Source organism: Mustela erminea, chromosome 8, assembly GCF_009829155.1.
Source record: "Mustela erminea isolate mMusErm1 chromosome 8, mMusErm1.Pri, whole genome shotgun sequence".
Lineage (NCBI taxonomy): Eukaryota > Metazoa > Chordata > Mammalia > Carnivora > Mustelidae > Mustela > Mustela erminea.
This window is the reverse complement of record NC_045621.1, coordinates 34,948,532-34,954,531: the sequence shown is the minus strand read 5'-3', so window position 1 is coordinate 34,954,531 and position 6,000 is coordinate 34,948,532.

The following is a 6,000-nucleotide window of genomic DNA, read 5'->3' as shown; positions in this document are numbered from 1 at the left end:
CCCTCTTTATTCAACAGCATTTACTGAACTTTACCATATTCTGGTCATTATTGGCTCTAGAAATAAACTGAAAATTAAATGAGGCATTTAATTTTTACATTCTTTTATATTCTAGTAGAATAAAACAAATTTTTTAACAGTTATAATACAAGATGACCATTGTTATAATTGAGGCAGCTAAAGCCGGGAAGGTAATCCACATGTTCTCTGAGAATTCAGAGGAAGTCACAGGAGCTAAGACTTCAATGATACATAGAGATGTCCCTGGAGAAAATGGGCAAAGGAGAAAAATGCAGGTGGAAGAAATTTAGGTACAAAATCCCAGGGGTTTAGAGTCAACACAGGTCTGGGTCAGAGAAAAGCCAGTAATCTGGTGTGGTCATATGAGGTGAGTAGTGGGAGATGATATGAGATCAGAACACAATGAGCATTTATATGACTGCTAAGGATTGCTAAATTTTATCCTGGGAAGTAGTATTATTGCTTTTGGCTAGCTTCTTTAAACCAAACGGTTTAGCACTACCTTGGGTTAATAAAAGGAGGATTAACTCACTGTGAAATTTTGAGGTACTGATTTGAAATTTAATTCTTACAAGCTAATTTTGGGGGTCACTAGGATTTTTGTCTGCCATCTTGGTTGATCTCCCATTCCAGAATCAGATACCCAGGGAGCAGCAAAGCAAGGCTCAAACCCAGGAAGTCTGGCCCCAGGGGCCACCCACTTTAACCTCTGGTGTCCTGCCTCTCCAGACAGGTCTTTCATTCCTTTCACCCTTAGCCAATATAGTAGACTGTATTGTTTAATTATAAGTCATTCATATTTGCCAATGGATCCAGAACCTTCGAAGTTCAGAGGCTTAATGGATATGATAGTTAAACATCACATGTTAAGACAAAAAGCTGTCTTTTTAGGGATCTTCAACTAAGAGAGGATTCAGGAAAATCCTCACCCTTACCCTAGGTATTGAAAACTGAAGGTGGGAGGAGCACCTGGGTGGCTCAGTCATTTGGGCATCTGCCTTAGGCTCAGGTCATGATCCCGGGGTCTTGGGATTGAGTCTCATGCCATGTTCCCTGCTCAGTTGGGAGTCTGCTTCTCTCTCACCCTCTGCCCCTGCTCTCTCTCTCTCTCTCTCTCATGCACTCACTCTCTCAAATAAATAAAATCTTAAAAAAAGAAAGAAAGAAAGAAAAAGAAAACTGAAGCTGGGAAACGAGAGCCATTTGTTGTTTGTTGGCCAAAGGCTGTCAGCTTGTGACCTCAAAGCTGTCAGCGGCTGTCTCCACCATGCAGAGAAGCATGAGAGTAGGGACCAAACCAGCAGAGAGATAAAGAGCGAAATTTGGAGAGAGAGAGGAGACTGACAGTGTTCTAGACCTAAGCCCTTGCCCTAGTTAGAGAATCCTTTGCCTTTATAATATTTGATGGTGTTAAACTATCAAGCCCCCTTTTTTTGACAGAGCTACGTCGTCAGGATATTTGTAGCATTACCTCTGAGTACATGACAGCGTATGTTCTTCATTTTTAAAATAATTTAGTTCTTAAAATGTAAATTTTCATTGCATAAACCAATGTAATACTACTAATAATATCTAAATGGGATGATATAAAATGACTCTATTCCAAACTCTCTTCTTTCTTCAATCTCATACAACTAAATTTTTATATTATTGGCATTTAACCATCCAATGCCTTCCAATATTGGCACATAACCCTGTTTCCTTCTGAATCCATAACAAGTGATAATGTGAAAGAAAGATAACAGGTATATGACTCAGAAAGACAATAAGGGAAATAGTCCCTATAAGATAGTGTATGACCCCCTTTTATTTTTTTAATTTTTTAAAATTTTTATTTATTTATTTTTTAAGACTTTATTTATTTGACAGAGATCACAAGCAGGCAGAGAGGCAGGGATACAGAGAGGAAGGGAAGCAGGCTTCCCGCTGAGCACAGAGCCCGACCCCAGGCCCCTGGGATCATGACCTGAGCTGAAGGCAGAGGCTTTAACTCACTGAGCCACCCAGGTGCCCCGACCCCCTTTTTAAATAATAATTCTTTTGAGACCTCTAGTGAATTTCAACTGATAGGCAAATTAGGCTTTTGGAGAAATTTTAGGAGACTCTTGTCTGAGTGTGATATTAAAAAGATATAATTACTGTAATGCATGAACGTTGACCTATCAGAATGGATACTGGCCTTCAACAACTGGTATTTAGTCATACTGGTGGTGTATATATACACAGAGTGTGGTGGGAACTCACTAAACACAGGCCGGTCCTCATTCTAGGTTCTAACTCTGCCCTGAAGCATTATTTTGCTCCTTTGTCCATCCCTATATTCTCTATACTACCCTAAAAGTCCTGCCACACACACATGCACACACACACACACACACACACATACCATTGACTTAAGCAGGAATTCTGGGTTTTCATTGAAAGCAGAATTGGGCCCATGGGCTGAACAAACACATGTTTTTCCTATTAAGGTGAGGGCGGCTTGTTTTAAAATTTAAACAAGGGCCCTGTTTTGTATGACTATCATTTGACTATTTTCTGGCATTTTAATAACCTTTATTTATGGAATTCTTTTCCTATTACAACTTCTTCTGTGTCTTGAGAAAATGGTCAGTGTTCAAAAGAAAACCCATTTGACCTCAGCAACACTTCTTCCCACAGGGAGTTCAAAATGCGTTGGTCTTTGTGCTTTGTGTTTGAAGGTGCTGTTTGTGCCGATTTTAGGTTCTATGCTTGGCCTGCTCACTGGCAGGAAGACTTATGTATGGGTCGTCAGAGGCAGGGGTAACTTGCATGTCTCACCTTTGACTCTGGGACAAAGAAGCTCCCACAGTGAGGGTCAGCTTAGTGAGAAATGTAGTGACTGTGTGGTTCTTCCGTTGTTACATCAACACATAGCTTAGAGGCTCATGCTTTTCCTCCTTAAATCCTGTTCCACCCTTGACTGTTAATTAATACAGAGTTTTAACATACATAGAATTATGATGAAAAGGTTGACGCACAGAATTTTGAGGAAAGACCTCAAAGTGGAGGGGCATTCTTTTTGGATTGGGAGAAAGGCATCTCACAGGAATTGGGTAATATGGGAGGGCAAAACCTAGGGAACAGGGAGTTGAGAGGTGCAAGTAAAGGCAAAAGGACATACTGCAGATCAGCAAGGGCAGGAGAAAGGAATAGGATGATATCATATGAATAGGACAAAGCTGTCAGGAAAGCTATCCTGGAATTCTTCACTTCCATGGAAAGGAATCTCTCTAGCTATTTGGGCTGCCGAAGAGAGAGACCAAGTCATTGGAATCTTTGATGGAAAGTCAGCAATTTGCTTACACTGATTCTGAGACTCACACTAAGAACATTCTCCAACTCTGTGGAGGTCCAGCAGAGATCCACCATATGTTTTTCTGTTACAATCTAGTAACAAGAATTTAATGAAATCTAGAAATCATGCTAGCCACTTTAATAGAAAAGAAATGCAGATTGTGCTATAAGTTCAGCATCATAGGACAATTACTATTTAAAAGGACAGTAGCACAAAGCCTTCATTCATACAAATTCTGATGTGATTACTCCACACAAGCATGGTAAATCAGGTCAGCAGTAATGAGGTTACATCCCTCACTAATGTGCTGCAACACATGCTCAAAGCTTGCAATTTTCACTACTTAGGTTTGCATTTTCAAATGGCTCCAAAGATTTAAAAAATATTGTATTACTTCTTCCTTTGTATGAGACTTTTAGGTTTGTAGAACTAAGACAGTATGAACTATGGATAGAAAAATATATATTTTTTCTTTAAGGCTAGACTTCTTGGGACCCTATAAAATATGTAGTTACTGTTATTAAGAAACTGAAGACCTAATGTGAGAAAGGAAAGGAAAAATGCCGAAAAATGCAAAATTAAAGCTTTGACAAGCAGGCAGTTTGTCTCTCACGTGCTTTCATACTGGTAGTATACTGGGTTACACTGAACTTTAGACCAGGGGTCAGCAAACTATAGCCCATGGGTCAAATCCAGCTTACCATCTGTTTTTGTCAATAAAGTTTTACTAGAGAAAGCTACATTCATTGGTTTCTCACTACAATGGCAGAGTTGAGCGATTGCTACAGCGACCATATGGCCTGGAAACCTAAAATATTTTTTCTCTGTCCATTTCCAGAAACAGTTTGCCAACACTTGCTTTAGATAGAGGCTGCAGGAATACTTTGAGATATTCCTAAAGCTTTATAGGCATAAATTAGATCACAATGAACATGGTCTCCCCATGCTTTTTAGGAAATATTGAGGTTAAGATAAACTGCAAGGGTGTGTTTGAAGGCAAAAGGAAGAAAAGTGTGCATTCCCAATAGAGCATGGGAATGGAAAGGGCTGCTGCCCTCGGGGTCGTTATGATTCACTGACTGTGTCTACACCAGCCTCATATCTGTTTTCTGACCAGTTGGCAGCTCCTACCCTTCATTCCTGTCATGTGAAACTTTAGCCACCTGGTCCCAGGAGCAGAGAAGGCCCCCCAAACTGAGGGGCTCAAGCTGATTAGCCCAATTTGTTATACCCTGGATATGGTTGTGAGAAGTCACACAAAACTGGGACATGGTGAAACATAGAGCGCTTACTGAACAGGGTGTTAAGTGATAAAATATCCATCATGCGATGCACACAAAAGACATAAAATGTGTAACTTGATAGAGAAAGAGCCACCAGCTGGCATCATGAACCAAGAATGACCAAGAATGGTTGGATTTGAGGTAGGCTCTGAGGAATGGTGATAAATGGGGAAGAGCGAGAAATGTTCCCTTGTGGAATCAGTGGAGATTTTCTCCTCTCTGCCTAGAACAGAGCTAAGCGACAGCTGGCTGACTTCCTACAGAGAATGGCCTTTGTGCACAGGAACTGAAGACTCATTCCAGGCTTTATGCGCAAGGATTAAACTACCTCAGACATTAAAGACAGGGCATCCCTGAGCACAATTCTCACCATTGTTCATTCAGGAATTTTTATTTGTCTTATCAAATTTCTCCCCAGTGCTATCACAGTGGAAAGCCACAGGAAATATTTTACAATTTACACTTTGAGAAAGAAAGAAATGTGTATACATAAATCAATTTAAATGGAATTCACATGGAATGAATTTAGGAGAAGTAGCAATAAACTTACTTTCAAAGTAGAGGAAATTGGGGGTGTGAGAACGATTTTCCAGAGTGACAATTAGTGCCAGATTAGTTACTGAATTCAAGCCTCTTGCCTGAATGTATAGTGCTGATATGTAGTCAAAATGCACAGATCAGACTTTGCTTTGTTAACATATTTTAAAGAAATTTTCCTTTTTGGTTGGTAAATAGTCATTGCCTTGAGTTCCAAAAAACCTGAGGTAACCACATCCCTACTTTACTCGGGACAGTCCTGGTTTGTACTTATTATCCTAGTGACCTTTTAGGGTGTCCTTTATCACTCTCAAGACTGTTTTAGTTTGAGTGATAAGTTATATGGTTACTCTACCAAGGGGTCCTCCATCCTGTCCTCCCCTTGGATTTCCCTACAAATAGCAATGGGAGGGTTAATGGCAATATAGCCAGGATATACAGAAGGGAGCATGGACAAATACCAAGGCTGGTAACCCTACCTAATCAGTTAAGATGAGGATCCTAACTTTGGTGAGCTTAACCCCATTCAAGTAAAACCTAAAAAGGGACTGTTCTTCTAGAAGAAGGAGCTTTGAATAATGAGAGAGTCACCACAAACAAAATTTTCTGTTGCTTGCTTTAACAAGGGAGACAACTCTGTGACCAGGGATGTAGGTAGTCTCTAGTAGTCAAGCACAGTCTGCAGCTGTCAGCCAGCAAAGAAACATGAACCTCAGTCCATCAACCACAAGGAACTGATTTCTTCCAACCATATGAATGGAGCTTATTAGTGAATTGTTCCATGAAGTCTCCAGGCTAAAACTCAGTCTGGCCAACACATTGATTTTAGTTTCTAAGACC